This window comes from Cervus elaphus, chromosome X (genome assembly GCF_910594005.1).
Source record: "Cervus elaphus chromosome X, mCerEla1.1, whole genome shotgun sequence".
Lineage (NCBI taxonomy): Eukaryota > Metazoa > Chordata > Mammalia > Artiodactyla > Cervidae > Cervus > Cervus elaphus.
In genome coordinates this window covers 103425086-103441412 of record NC_057848.1, presented here as the reverse complement: position 1 = coordinate 103441412, position 16327 = coordinate 103425086, and the positions used below count along the sequence as shown (strand labels likewise).

Genomic DNA, 16327 nt, shown 5'->3' with positions numbered 1-16327 from the left:
CCCATTCGTCTGCTGATGGGCATCTAGGTTGCTTCTTCAGACCTGGGTTCGATTCCTGGGTTGGGAATAACCCCTGGAGAAGGCAATGGCAATCCACTCCAGTATTCTTGCCTGGAAAATCCCATGGACAGAGTAGCCTGGCGGGCTACAGTCCATGGGGTTGCAAGATTCGGACATGACTTAGCAACTAAACCATCACCACCACCATGTATTCAGTATGTCTTTGGGTAGTCCTTCTGGTTTTAGCAGTGTTAGACACGTCTATTTCAGCAGCTGCTTCAAAGTGGCCCTCTCAGGATATCACTGCGACTAGCCCCCTACTGGTCCCTGGAATCATTGCCCATGCTTCTGTTCCCTGGTCCCGCCTTGCACTGCTGGCTGAAGCTTGCTACCTAGAGGCGTGTGTGGATTTTTTCTCAGCTCCCCGACCATGTCCTCTGTCACAGAGACTTGTGTGGGCTTCCCTCAGGCCCCTGAGCTCACTTTATGTGCCACAGGGCTTGTGTGCACCTGTCTCAGCTCCCTGGGCCCTGTGTCTGTGTCACAGGGCTTGTGTGCACTTCTCTCAGCTCCCCAGGCCCTCCCTGTGTTGTGGGGCTTGTGTGTACTTGTTTCATCTCACTGGGCACACTCTCTATGTTGCAGGGCTTGTGTGCACTTGTCTCGGCTCCCTGGTCCTGCCTTCTATGTTGTGGGGCTTCTGCGCACTTGTTTCATCTCACTGGCCAGCTGCAGGGCTTGTGTGTTCTTTTGGCACCCAGGACTGCCCCCTGCACCATGAGGATCTATTTTTTTTTATTTTATTCTTTTTGTTGCAATGGTAAATGGGATTGATTCCCTAATTTATATTTCTGATTTTTCATTGTTAGTATATAAGAATGCAAGTGATTTCTGTGTATTGACTTTGTATCCTGCAACAAATATGCTGTTACTATACTATACTATTATATACTATTTTATAGTATATATTATTATATAGTATATTATTATATACTATTTTCTAGTACTATCTCTAGGGTTTTTATGGACAGTATCATGTGGTCTGCAAACAGTGAGAGTTTTACTACTTTTCAATCTGGATTCATTTTTTTTTTTTCTTCTTCTCTGATTTCTATAACTTCCAAAACTTTGTTGAGTAATACTGGTGAGAGTGGGCACCCTTGTCTTGTTCTTGATTGTAGAGGGAATGCTTTCAGTTTTTCACCATTGAGAATAATGTTTGCTGTGGGCTTGTTGTATATGGCCTTTATTGTGTTAAATTAGGTCCCTTCTATGCCCATTTTTTAAAGAGTTTTTTCACAAATGGTGCTGAATTTTGTCAAAAGTTTTGTTTGCATATATTAAGACGATCATACGGTTTTTATCTTTTAGTTTGCTAATATGTTGTATCATACTGATTGATTTGTGTATATTGAAGAATCCTTACATCCCTGGGATAAACATGACTTGATCATGGTGGATCATCTTCTTAATGTGTTTTTCAGTTCTCTTTGCTAAAATATTGTAGAGGATTTTTACATTTATATTCATCAGTGATATTGGCCTGTAATATTCTCTTTTTTTGTGATGTCTTTGTCTGGTTTTGGTACCAGGGTGATGGTGGCCTCAGAGTGAGTTTGGAAGTTTTCCTTCCTCTGAATTTTTGGCAGGGTTACAGAAGGATAGGCATTGGCTCTTTTATAAATATTTGATAGAATTCACCTGTGAAGACATCTGGCCCTGATCTTTTCTTTGAGGGGTGGGGGGAGATTTTTTATCACAGCTTTTATTTCAGTGCTTGTAATTGGTTTGTTCATAATTTCTATTTCTTCCTGGTTCAGTTTTGGAGGGTTGAATGTCCCTAAAAATCTATCCATTTCCTCTAGATTGTCCACTTTATTAGCATATAGATGCTCATAATAGTCTCTCATGAACCTTTGCATTTCTGCATTGTCTTATGTAAACTCTCCTTTTTCATTCCTAATTTTGTTGATTGATTTTTCTCACTTTTATTCTTGATGAATCTGGGTAACGGTTTGTCAATTTTGCTTATTGTCTCAAAAAACTAGCTATTAGTTTTATTAATCTTTACTTATTTCCTTTATTTGTTTTTTATTTCTACTCTGATCTTTATTATTTGTTTCCTTTTACTAACTTTGGCATTCTTTTATTCTTTTTCCAGCTATTTTAGGTGTAGAGTTGGATTTTCTATTTGATGTTTTTCTTGTTTCTTGAGGTAGGATTTTATTGCTTTGAACTTCCTTCTTAGAACTGTTTTGCGGCATCCCATAAGTTTTGGGTCATTGTGTTTTCGTTGTCATTTGTTTCTAGTAATTTTTTTAATTTCCCTTTTTTCTTCAGTTATCTGTTCATTACATAGAAATGTGTTGTTTAATCTCCATGTGTTTTTGTTTTTTATTATTTTTTCCTGTAATTGATATCTAGTATCATAGCGTTGTGGTAAAAAAAGATTCTTGATATGATTTCAATTTTATTATATTTACTGAGGCTTGATTTGTGACCCAGGATGTGGCCTATCCTGAAGAATGTGCCATATGCACTTGAGAAGAAAGTGTATTGTTCTGCATTTGGATGGAAAGTCCTGAAGAAATCAATTAGATCCATTTCATCTAATATTTCATTTAAGCTTTGTATTCCCTTATTGATTTTCTCTTTTGATGATCTATTCATTGGTCAAAGTGGGGTGTTAAATCCCCCTACTATTATTGTATTACTGTCAATTTCTACTTTTATATCTGTTAGTGTTTGCCTTATATATTGAGGTGCTCCTATGTTGGGCACATAAATATTTACAGTTGTCATGTCTTTTCTTGGATTATTCCCTTGATAATTATGTAGTGTCCTTCTTTATCTTTTGTAACACTCTTTATTTTAAACTCCCTTTTGTCTGAAATGAGAATTGTCACTGCAGCTTTTTTTTAATTTCTATTTGCATAATCTTTCCATCCTTTTACTTTTAGTCTGTATGTGTCTCTAGGTCTGAGGTGCATCTCTTGTTTATATATGGGTCTTGGTTTTGTATCCACTCAGTCAGTCTCTGTCTTTTGATTGGAGCATTTAATCCATTTACATTAAATATTTACCTATTGGCATTTTCTTAATTGTTTTGAGTTTGTTTTCGTAGGTCTTTCCCTTATCTTGTATTTCCTGCCTATATAAGTCCCTTTAACATTTGTTGTAAAGCTGCTTTGGTGGTGCTAAAGTTTCTTAACTTTTACTTGTTTGAAAAGCTTTTGGTTTCTCCATCAGTTTTGAATGGGATCCTTTCCAGGTAGAGTAATCTTGCTTATAGATTTTTTCCTGTCATAGTTTACAGATGTTCTGTCATTCCCTTCTGGCCTGCAGAGTTTCTGCTGAAAGATCAGCTGTTAATAATATGGATTTTCTCTTGTATGTTACTTGTTGATTTTCCTTGCTGCTTTTAATATTTGTGTTTAATATTTGTGTTTAATATCTGTTAGCTTGGTTAGTATATGTCACTTGAGTCAGTCCTAATGAGGTGGATGAAACTCAAGCCTATTATACAGATTGAAGTAACTCAGTAGGAGAAACACCAATATAGTATATTAACACATATATATGGAATTTAGAAAGATGGTAATGATGATCCTATTTGAATGGCAGGAAAAGAGACACAGATATAAAGAACAGACTTTTGCACTATGTTGAAGAAGGTGGGGGTGGGATGATTTGAGAGAATAGCATTGAAACATGTATATTACCATATGTAAATTAGATGACCAGTACAAGTTTGATTCATGAAGCAGGGCACTCAAAGTCGGTGCTCTGGTACAACCCAGAGAGAAGGGGTGGGGAGGGAGGTGGGAGGTGGGTTCAGGATGGGGGGGACACATTTGCACCCACAGCTGATTTATGTCGATGTATGGCAAAAACCATCACAATATTGTAAATTAATTGTCCTCCAATTAAAATAGTAATAATATATGGGGGGATCCCCACAAGGCTAATAACTGATCTTTCAACAGAAACTCTGCAAGCCAGAAGGGAATGGCAGCATATGCATAAAGGGATGAAAGTGAAAAACCCACAACCGAGATTACTCTATTCAACAACAATTTCATTCAGATTTGTAGGTAAAAAATCAAAAGCTTTCTAAACAAGAAAAATCTAAGATAATTCATCACCACCAAACCAGCTTTTAACAAATGCTAAAGGAACTTCTGTGGACAGGAAACAGAGAAAAACGCTTATATAAACAGACCCAAAGCAATAAAGTAAATGGTAATAGGATCATACTTATCAATAATTACATTAAACATAAATTGGCTAAATGTTCCATCCAAAAGACATATATTGGCTGAGTAGATACAAAAACAAGACCCCTATATATGCTATCTACAAGAGACCCACCTCAAATCTAGGGACATATAGACTGAAAGTGAAGGTTGGAAAACATTATCCCATGCCATCAGAGGCCAAAAGAATGCCGAAGTAGCAATATTCATATTGGATAAAATAGACTTAAATATAAAGACCATTATAAGAGAAAAAGAAGGACACTGGATAATGATGAAGTTGTCAATCCCAGAAGAAGACATAACAATTATAAATATATACACACAATATAGGAATACCTCAATACATAAAGCAACTGCTAATAGCTACTAAAGGGAAAGTTGATTTTAACAAAATAAGAATGGGGAACTTTAATACCCCACTTCCACCAATGGACAGATCATCCAGACAGAAAGTTAACAAGGAAATACAAGCTTTAAATGATACATTGGACCCATTGGGCCTAGTAGATATCTACAGGGCATTTCATCCAAAAACAGTAGATGTCACTTTTTCTCAAGTGCACATGCAACATTCTCCAGAATAGATCACATCCTGGGCCACAATTCAAGCCTTGGTAAATTTTTTTTAAAATAGAAATCAATTTGAACATCTTTTCTGATCACAATGCTTTAAAATTAGATATCAATTATAGAGGGAAAAAACTAATAAAATAAGGACAAACACATGGAGGCTAAACAACATGCTTCTGAATAACCAACAGATGATTGAAGAAATCAAAAAGGAAATCAAAATATGCCTAGAAACAAATGACAATGAAACACTACACCTCAAAACCTATGGGATGTAGTAAACGCAGTGCTAAGATGGAATTCCGTAGCAATTCAAGCCTACATCAAGAAATAGGAGAAACATCAAATAAACAACCCAACCTTACACATAAAGCAATTAGAAAAACAAAAATATAAAACCCCCGAAGTTAGTAGAAGGAAAAAAATCATAAAGATCACCGCAGAAATAAATGAAAAAAGAAATGAAGGAGACTATAGCAAAGATCAATAAAACTAAAAGCTGGCTCTTTAAGAAGATAAAATTGACCAACCATTAGCCAGACTCATCAAGAAAAAAGAAGATTCAAATCAATAAAATCAGAAATGAAAAAGAAGTTAGAACTGACAACACAGAAATACAAAGGATCATAAAAGACTACTATGAGCAACTATGTACTAATAAAATGGACAACTTGGAAGGAATGGACAAATTCTTAGAAAAGTGTGACCATCCACTACTGAATCAGGAAGAAATAGAAAATATGAACAGATCAATCCCAAGCATGGAAGCTGGAACTGTAATCAAAAATATTTCTACAAACAAAAGCCCAGGACCAGATGGCTTCACAGGTGAATTTTACCAAAAGTTTGGATAAGAGCTGAGACCTATCCTTGTCAAACCCTTCCAGAAAATTGCAGAGGAAGGAAAACTCCAAAACTCGTTCTATGAGACAACCATTGCCCTCAAGCCAAAACCAAAGATGCCACAAAAAATGAATTAAAAATACAGGCCAATATCACTGATTAACACAGATGCAAAAATCCTCAACAAAATTCTAGAAAACAGTCCAAAAACACATTAAAAAGATCATACATCATCATCAAATGGGATTTATCTCAGGGATGCAAGGATTCTTCAATATGTGCAAATCAATGTGATACACTATATTAACAAACTGAAAGATAAAAACTTATCATATAAATATATGAAGAGAAAGCCTTCACCAAAATTCAACACCCATTTATGATAAAAAAAAAAAAACTCTCTAGAAAATAGGCATAGAGGGAATATACTTCAACATAATAAAGGCCATATATGACAAACCCACAGTAAAAAATGATCCTCAATGGTGAAAACCTGAAAGTATTTCCTCTAAAACCAGGAATAAGACAAGGGTGCCCACTCTCACCACTATTACTCAACATCAGTTTGGAAGTCCTGGCCACAGCAATCAGAGCAAACTAACATGGAAGAAAAATGCCAACAGCCATCAAAGGGGGATTTGACAGCAGCATATTAATAGTGTGGGACTTTAGCACCTCACTTCCATCAATAGACATATCATCCAGACTGATTTCTTCATAGGCAAATTCTATAAAACATTTAAAAAGGGGTTAACACATATACTTCAGAAACTATTCCAAAACTTTGCATAGAAGAAGCACTCTCAAACTCATTCAATGAGGCCACCATCAGCCTGATACCAAAACCAGACAAAGATACCACAAAGAAACAAAATTAGAATGCAATATCATGGGTGAATGTAGACACAAAGATCCTAAACAAAACACTAGCAAACTGAATCCAACAATACATTAAAAGAGCTACACACCAGGACCAAGTAGGATTTTCCCAAGGATGCAAGATTTCTTAATATCTGTAAACCAATCAGTATGATACAACATACCAAATTAAAGAATTAAAAAGTATATGATCATCTCAAAAGATGCAGAAAAACCTTTTGGAAAAATTCAAAATCCACTTATGAAAAAAACACTCTTCAGAAAGTGGGCAAAGAAGGAACCTACCTCAATAAGATAAAGGCCACATACAGCAAACCTACAGATAACATCATACTCAATGGTAAAAAGCTGAAAGTCTTTCCACTAAGATCAAGAACAAGACAAGGATATCCACACTCTCCATTTCTCTTCAACATAGTTTTGAAAGCCCTAGCAACAGCAATCAGAGAAAAAGAAAATAAAAGGAGTCCAAATTGGAAAATAGTTAAAATTGTCACTGTTTGTAGATGTTATGATCCAATACATAGAAAATCCTAAAGATACTATCAGAAAATTATTATAATAGAGCTCATCAATTAATTTGGTAAAGTTTCAGGATAGAAAATAAATACAGAAATCTGTTGCATTTATATATACTAAATACAAAACATCAGCAAGAGAAATTCAAGAAACAATGCCATTTATCATCACATAAAAATAATAAAATATCTAGGAATAAGCCTACCAAAGGAGACAAAGAACATACTCTGAAAATTATGAGACAATGATAAAATAAATTGAAGATAGCACAAACAGATGGAAATATAAACCATGCTCTTGGATTGGAAGAATAATTTTTGTTAAAATACCTATACTACAGAGGGCAATCTACAGATTCATGCAATCTTTACCAAGCTAGGATTGGAATTTTCTACAAAACTAGGGCAAAATGTCTTATAAATTGTAGGGTGACACAATAGATCCTGAATAGCCAAAACAATACTGAGAAAGAAAAATAAATCCGGAGGAATCGGGCTTTGTGACTTCAGATTATACTACAGAACCATAATCATCAAAAAAGTATGGTACTGACAGAAAAACAGAAATATAGATCAAAGGAAGAAGGTAGAAACACTGGAAATAAAGCCACACACCTATGGACAATTAATCTACCAGAAGCGAGGCTAGACTATACAATGGATAAAGACAGTCTCTTCAATAAATAGTGCTGGGAAAACTGGCCCACTGCATGTAAAAAAATAAAGTTAGAACATTCTTTAAACTATACACAAAAATAAACTCAAAATTGATTAAATATCTAAATGTACAGCTGGATACTATAAAATTCTTAGAGAAAATCATAGGCAAAATGCTCTTTGACATAAATTGCAGCAATATCTTTTTCAAGCTATGTCTAGGAATGATGGAAATAAAAACAAAAGTCAAATGGGACCTAATGAAACTCAAAAGCATTTGCACAGAGTATTTTGGGGAGGCAAGTGTTTTGTCCATAGCATAAAAAGTCTTATGTGATTTTAGAGACATCAAGGATAACTTCTGTATAGTTAAAAGTCAGTGAGCATTTCCATTATATCACTTTTTTGTTGTTGTTCATTCTCTCAGTTGTGTCCAGTCTTTTGCAACCCCATGCAATACAGTGTACCAGGCTTCCCTGTCCTTCACTATCTCCCAGGGTTTTCTTAAACTCATGTCCATTGGTCAGTGATGTCATCCAACCATCTCATCCTCTGTCGCCCCCTTCTCCTCCTGCCTTCAATCTTTCCTAGCATCACAGTCTTTTCCAATGAGTAGGGCCTTCACATTAGGTGGCCAAAGTATTCAAGTATCAGCTTCAGCATCAGTGCTTCCAATGAATATTCAGAGTTGATTTCCTTTAGGACTGATGGATTTGATCTTCCTGTCCAACAAACTCCCAAGAGTCTTCTTCAGCACCACAGTTCCAAAGCATCAGTTCATCAGTGCTCAGCCTTCTTTATTGGAGAAGGAAATGGCAACACACTCCAGTATTCTTGCCTGGAGAAATCCATGGGCAGAGGATCCTGGTGGGCTATATAGTCCATGGAGTCACAAAGAGTCAGGTGACTCTTTGTCACCTGTTCCAATCCTGTTGTTCACTGACTGAACAACAGCCTTCTTTATGGTCCAACCCTCACAGCTATACATGACTACTGGAAAAACCATAGTTTTGATTCTATGGACTTTGTGGGCAAATTGATGGCTCTGCTTTTTAATAGGCTGTCTAGGTTTGTTGGGCTTCCCTGTTAACTCAGCGGGTAAAGAATCCACCTGCAATGCAGGAGACTCTGGCTTGATTCATATATTGGGAAGTTCCCCTGGAGGAAGGATAAGTTACCACTCCAGTATTCTTGAGCTTCCTTGGTGATTCAGATGGTAAAGAAACCGCCTGCAATGTGGGAGACTTGGGTTCGCTCCCTGTGTTGGAAAGATCCCCTGGAGGAGAGAATGGCAACACACTCCAGTATTCTTGCCTAGAGAATACCCATGGACAGAGGAGCCTGGAAGGTTACAGTCTATGGGGTCACAGAGAGTCAGACATGATTGAGTGACTAAGTACAATATAGCACAACTAGGTTTGTCATAGCTTTTCTTCCAAGGAGCAAGCGTCTTTTAATTTCATGCCTGCAGTCACAGTCTGCAGTGGTTTTGGAGCCCAAGAAAATAAAGCCTGTCACTGTTTTCATTATTTCCCCATCTATTTGCCATGAAGTGATGGGGCTGGATGTCATGATCTTAGTCTTTTGAATGTTGAATTTTAAGCCAGCTTTATTACTCTCATTTTTCAACTTCATCAAGAGGCTCTTTAGTTCATCTTTGCTTTTGCCCATTAGGGTGTTGTCATCTGCTTATCTGAGGGGATTGCTATTTCTCCCAGCAATCTTGATTCCACCTTGTGCTTCATTCAGCCTGACATTTTGCATAATGCACTCTACATACGAGTTAAATAAGCAGGGTGACAATATACAGCCTTGACGTGCTCCTTTCCCAATTTGGAACCAGTCTGTTGTTCCATGTCTGGTTCTGTTTTTTCTTGTCCTGCATACAGTTTTCTCAGGAGGTCATAAGTAAGGTGGTCTGTATTCCCGTCTCTTGAAGAATTTTCCACAGTTTATTGTGATTCACACAGTCAGAGGATTTAGCATAACCCATGAAGTAGAAGTATATGATTTTCTGGAATTCCCTTGCTTTTTGTTTGATCCAATGAATGTTGGCAATTTGATCTCTGGTTCCTCTTTATATAAATCCAACTTGTACATCTGGAAGATCTCATTTAATGTACTGTTGAAGCCTAGCTTGCTTTATCAGTATATGAAATGAGCACAGTTGGCGGTAGTTTGAACATTCTTTTTTTTTTTTTTTTTTTTTTTAGTTGTTTTTAGTTTTGGCTGTGCTGGGGCTTAGTTGCTGAGTGGGCTTTCTCTAGTTGTGGTGAGTACTCACCACTATGCATTGCTGTATGTGGGCTTCTCATTGTGCTGGCTTCTCTTGTTGCAGAGAACAAGCTCAGTGGTTGTGGCACAGGGGCTTAGTTTGAGAGGGTTAGTTGTCAGGCAGGTCTCCATAGGGAGGTTAGGATCCCTAAGGAGGAGGAGAAAGCAAAGGGAAAAAGGCAAACGGCAAGTGGCAAACTCCCCCCCCCCCCACCCCACCCACCACATTCCTTTGCTCCAGAGGGGTTTGTTTTAAATCCTATGTTGTTATGGCAACTGTCTGAAACTAACTTTTTCAAACCCCGAGCTGCTATTTGCTCAGCAAGAGTGTATCTTGCTCATGGGAATGTTTTTCTTAAGCTCTGTTAATGAAACAATATATCTTGCTCAGGAACCTGTTTTGTTTTTTAAAAAAACTTATGTCAGTTGTTTTATGGATACAATATATCTTCCCCAGAGACACCTCATCCAGAGATGGCTCCCCTGGTGCTGATGTTATCTCAGGATGTTGTGGGAGAGGAGCCTGGTAAAGTTTTCACAGCCTTGAGGTGTTCTTTTATCTATTCTCAGTAGTTGGCAGAACACACTGTTCATTGCTCAGAAAATCAAATAAAGAAATCTCAGACAACTAAAACTAAGGGTAAAATACAGGATGAGGAGGAGGATGAGATGGAGGATGAGAAACAAGAAGATAAGAAAATGCAGGTTTCTCCAATCTATCCCTGGGACCATGTGCAAAGGTCAGCCAGAGAGGCTGAAGAGCAGCCACACAAGCTGTTGCCTCTTCAGAAGGCACCTACTTGGAGAAATAACGAATCTATGAGAGTTAATAAGCCCTTTTCTTATCAAAAAGTCCAAAAATTTAAGGAAGATCTGTGAGACTATTAGGAGGATCCAGAGAAATATATTAGAGTTTTAAGTGTGTTACTCTGTTTTATGACCTTACTTGGAAGGATGTGATGTACATCCTGGGAAAGACGCTGACTCCTGACTTAAACACTTGAGTTTTGGGGAAAGCTGTTGCCTATGGAAATGAGTGGCTTGGTAAAGAGGGAAGAAGAGATAGCCACCCTCCCTACTGGGAATCAGGCAGTCCCCATTACAGAGCCAGACTGGAACTATAACATGGCTAAGGGAAGATGGGAACAGAGTCACTTTGTCCCATTTGTTCTTGAAGGACACAGGTGAGCCTACACTGAGACTTTATGCTAAATTGGCAGACATAGAACAAGGAGAGAAGGAAACTCCTGGCAAATTCCTAGATAGACTACAGCAGCCTCTTTGAAACTGCACTGATGTTGCTCCCAAAAGCACAAAGGGATAGGTAATCTTAAAAGATAGATTTCTCACTCAGTTGGCTCCAGATATCCTCCTTAACCTACAAAAACAAGCATATCAACCAAACCAGTCTTTAGATAAACTGTTGCAACTGACTCAGACAGTTTGTTATGATAGAGAATATGAGGAGGAAAAGCAAAAACAGCAAAAAACCAAGGAACAGGCTGAGGGCCTAGTGATGGCTGTTAGATCTGCTCTGAAAGAGCTCAAAGAGAAAAAAATGCCCAGAGGAACCCAGGTGAAAAGGAATGGAATTGCTATTATTGTGGAAAGGAGGAGTATCTCAAGCGAGATTGTCCTTGAGCATCAAAGTCCAACCCTCTGGCTCTTTTTCTGGTCTGCAAAGGACCACACTGGAGAAGAGACTGCCCCAATAGGTATAGGCCCCAGTGGTCAGACTCCCAGGACAATCAAGACTGATGATGCCTTGGGTCCCCACACACACAAGTTCCAGTCCTAATAACACCTTAAAAACCCCAGGTATTAATAACCATGGGGGGGTGCGGAGGGTCAGTCAGTCAATTTCCTTTTGGACATGGAGGGAACTTATTCTTGTGCTTACTGAAGTCCCTGACCCACTTTCCTCCCAATCCACTTCCATGATGGGGCTGTCGGGATGTACCAAATGCTTTTATTTCAGTCATTCTTTAAGCTGCAGCTGGGACTCTTGTGCTGTTTTCACATGAGTTTATGATTGTGCTGGAGTCTCCCTCACCCCTTCTGGGAGCGATCTACTAAGCAAAATCCAAGTCTCTGTTTTTATTAATATTGAGCCCTCTCTTTCCCACTGATTGAACAAAACATAAATCCTAGAGTGGGGGCTGATGGAAAAATTGTGGGTCAAGCACAGAATGCTGGTCCTGTCATTATTAAGCTCAAAGTCCCCCACTTATTCTCACATCAGAAACAATATCCACTAAAACCCAAGATTAAGGAAGGGTTAGAGACTATTACTGAGAACTTAAAGGAACAAGGACTATTAATTCCTTATAACAGTCCATGCAACACTCCTATTTTGGATGTAAAGAAGTCCAATGATAAATGGAGACTAGTTCAAGATTTATGAATAATAAATGAGGCTGTAGTTCCTTTACATCCCATGGTGCCTAACCATTATACTCTATTGTCTGAAACTCTCAAACAAGCCAAATATTTTTATTATTTATTTGAAAGATACCTTCTTTCCCATACCATTGGCAGAGGAAAGCCAATTTTTATTTGCCTCTGAAGCTCCTACCCACCAGCTTCTCAGTTAATGTGGACAGTCCTGCCTCAAGTGTTTTGTGACAGCCCTCACTTATTCAAGCAGTTTGTCACAGCATTTACGGAATTTTAATAGCCCTGAGGCAATAGGGCTACAATATGTGGATGAATTTCTCCTCTGTGCTGAGACAGAGCAAGCTTGTTTTCAAGCCTCAGAAGACTTCCTAAACTTTCCAGCTGGCTGTGGTTACAAGGCATCAAAGGAGAAAGCTCAGCTTTGTCAACAGTCAGTTAAATATCTGGGGTTTGAGGTGGGTCTCTTGTAGACAGAATATATATAGGGGCCATGTTTTTGTATCCATTCAGCCAGTCTTTGTCTTTTGGTTGGGGCATTCAACCCATTTACATTTAAGGTATTATCGATAAGTATGATCCCGTTGCCATTTACTTTGTTGTTTTGGGTTCAAGTTTATAAAACTTTTCTGTGTTTCCTGCCTAGAGAAGATCCTTTAGGATTTGTTGAACAGCTGATTGGTGGTGCTGAATTCTCTGAGCTTTTACTTTTCTGCAAAGATTTTGATTTCTCCTTCATATTTGAATGAGATCCTTGCTGGGTACAGTAATCTGGGCTATAGGTTTTTCTCTTTCATCACTTTAAATATGTCCTGCCATTCTCTTCTGGCTTGAAGAGTTTCTATTGAAAGATCAACTGTTATCCTTATGTGGATCCCCTTGTGAGTTATTTGTTGTTTTTCCCTTGCTGCTTTTAATATTTGTTCTTTGTGTTTGATCTTTGTTAATTTGATTAATATGTGTCTTGGGGTGTTTCTCCTTGGGCTTATCCTGTTTGGGACTCTCTGGATTTCTTGAACTTGGGTGGCTATTTCCTTCCCCATTTTAGGGAAGTTTTCAACTATTGTCTCCTCAAGTATTTTCTCATGGCCTTTGTTGTTTGTTTTCTTCTTCTGGGACTCCTATGATTCGAATGTTGGAGCATTTGGCATTGTCCCAGAGGTCCCTGAGGTTGTCCTCATTTCTTTTCTCTTTTTTTCCTCTCTGCTTCTTTTATTTCCACCATTCTATCTTTCACCTAACTTATTCTATCTTCTACTTCAGTTATTCTACTTTTGGTTCCCTCCAGAGTGCTTTTGACCTGAGCTATTGCATTATTCATTATTGGTTGACTCTTCTTTATTTCTTCAAGGTCCTTGTTAAACTTTTCTTACATCTTCTCAATCCTTGTCTATTTAGTTTGTTTTCAAGATTTTGGATCATTTTTACTATCATCATTCTGAATTATTTTTCAGGTAGATTCCCTATCTCCTTCTCTTTTGTTTGGTTTAGTGGGCTTTTATCATGTTCCTTTACCTGCTGAATATTTCTCTGCCTTTTCATTTTGTTTAGATTTTTGTGTTTGGTGTGGCCTTTCTGTATGCTGAAAGTTTGTGGTTCCTCTTTATTGTGGAGGTTCCTCAATGTGGGTTGGGTTGGACAAGTGGTTTCTCAACGTTTCCTGGTTAGGGAAGCTTACATGGGTGTTCTGGTGGGTGAAGCTGGATCTCTTCTCTCTGGAGTGCAATGAAGTGTCCAGTAGTGAGTTTTGAGGTATCTGTGGGTTTGGTGTGACTTTTGGCCGCCTGTACTTTTGTGCTCAGGGTTATGTTCCTGCATTGTTGGAGAATTAGCTCGGTATGTCTTTCTCTGAAACTTGTTGGCTCTTGGGTGGAGCTTGGTTTCAGTGTAGGTATGGAGACTTTTCGATGAGCTCTTGTTGGTTAATGTTCCCTGGAGTCAGGAGTTTTCTGATGTTCTCAAGTTTTGGATTTAAGCCTGCTTAAATAAGGCTTTCAGTCTTATTCTTACAGTAGCCTCAAGACTTCCCCATCCATACAGCACTGATGATAAAACATCTAGGTTAATGGTGAAAAGATTCTCCACAGTGGGGGACACCCAGAGGTGTTCACAGAGTTACAAGGAGAAGAGAAGAGGGAGGAGGGTGATAGAGGTGATGAGGTGGAGAAGAGGGGGAATCAAAAAGGGAGAGAGCAGTCTAGCCAGTAATCAATTCCCTATGTGCTCTCCACAGTCTGGAACACTCACAGAGGTTCAAGGAGTTCCATAGAGAAGGGAAGAGGGAGGAAGGAGATAGAAGTGACCAGGAGGAGAGGAGGGGGAGTCAAAAGGAGAGAGACCAATCTAGCCTGTGATCAGTTCCCTAAGTGTTCTCCACAGCCCAGAACACACAAAGAGATTCACAGAGTTAAGTAGAGAAGAGAAAGGGGAAGGAGGAGATAGACTTGACCTGGGGGAGAAAAAGGAGAGTCAAAAGGGAAGATAGCAATCAAGCCAGTAATCACACTCCTAAGTAAAAATGGGTACTGAAGACTGGATTCTTAAAGGTATAGAATTGATAACAAATACCAAAAAGCAAAGATTAAAAATCTAGAGTAGAAGTTATACTTTCAAGAATATAATATTAAAAAAATAAAACAAAATTGCAAAATTTATTAAAAATACATATACGAAATTTGCTTTAAAAGTATGGTCTTTGTTTGCAAAGTAATAGTAGGTTTTAAAAATGAAAATTAAAGGAGTAATAAAGAACTTAATTTTTTTTTAATTTAAAAATTAAAAAATGATAATAGTAAAATATATCTAGGAATTTCTGTGGAGCTGTTGAGGGCAGTGTGGGGTCAATTCAGTTTCAGATATTTCCTTGTTCCAGCTTATACGTCTTCTCAAGGTCCTTAGGTCCCTTCCAATGTAGCCAATGCTAACTACAGGGTTTTAACCTGTTGCACCAATCACTTCCAAAGTGGTTCACTCTTCTTTGTTTATTTTGGCTTCCTCTGTTTTCAAGTCTCTTCAGTATTTAACTTCCACCCTGACACAAGGGGGCGAAAGTGGTCATTTATTTAGGTTCACTTGTTCAATTGTGCTATGGGGAGGGAGGAACACTGCAAACAAATATCACTGGCATGTGTGGGGAGTGCTCACAGTGTCTGGGCCACACTGGGTTTGACCTCGCTCATAGCATGTGTGCTTTCCCAGTCTACACTGCTCAGGCTCCAGGTTGCTCTGCAGGGGAACTGTCTAAGGTGGGCCCTGGGTTGCGTGCACTTCCCACATCTAAGCCACTCAGGTTCAGGTTCTTGGGTACTCCACAAAGGCACAGACTTGGTTGGGACTGTGTTTTGTGCCCTTCCCAGGTCTGAGCAGCTCAGGCAACCAGATGCTTGGTGAGTGCACACTCCCCAGATGGGGCAGTGCATATTATCACCCCCCCATCCCAGCCACTCGGTATCCTGGGTGTGCAGAGGGAGCATCATCTCAGGTGTGCCGTGTGTCTCCTCTGGGGAGCTGATCTCGGGCTGCGACCCTCCGGAATCAATGTGCCTTACTTCAGGCTATACTACAAAGCAACAGTCATCAAGACAGTATGGTACTGGCACAAAGACAGAAACACTGATCAATGGAACAAAATAGAAAGCCCAGAGCTAAATCCACACACCTATGGACACCTTATCTTTGACAAAGGAGGCAAGAATATACAATGGAGAAAAGACAATCTCTTTAACAAGTGGTGCTGGGAAAACTGGTCAACCACTTGTAAAAGAATGAAACTAGAACACTTTCTAACACCATACACAAAAATAAACTCAAAATGGATTAAAGATCTAAATTTAAGATAAGAAACTATAAAACTCTTAGAGGAAAACATAGGCAAACCACTCTCTGATGTAAATCATAGCGGGATCCTCTATGACCCACCTCCCAGAGAAGTGG

At 38.6% G+C, this 16327-nt stretch overlaps 1 long non-coding RNA gene across 1 annotated transcript; it reads left to right on the top strand.

The window, feature by feature from the left end:
• The first annotated feature begins 12672 nt into the window (after positions 1-12672).
• LOC122689000 lies at positions 12673-15875 on the top strand. Its single transcript, XR_006339643.1, has 3 exons — positions 12673-12845; positions 14742-14744; positions 15865-15875. It is a non-coding gene; the product is annotated as an uncharacterized LOC122689000 (long non-coding RNA).
• Positions 15876-16327: the final 452 nt, after the last annotated feature.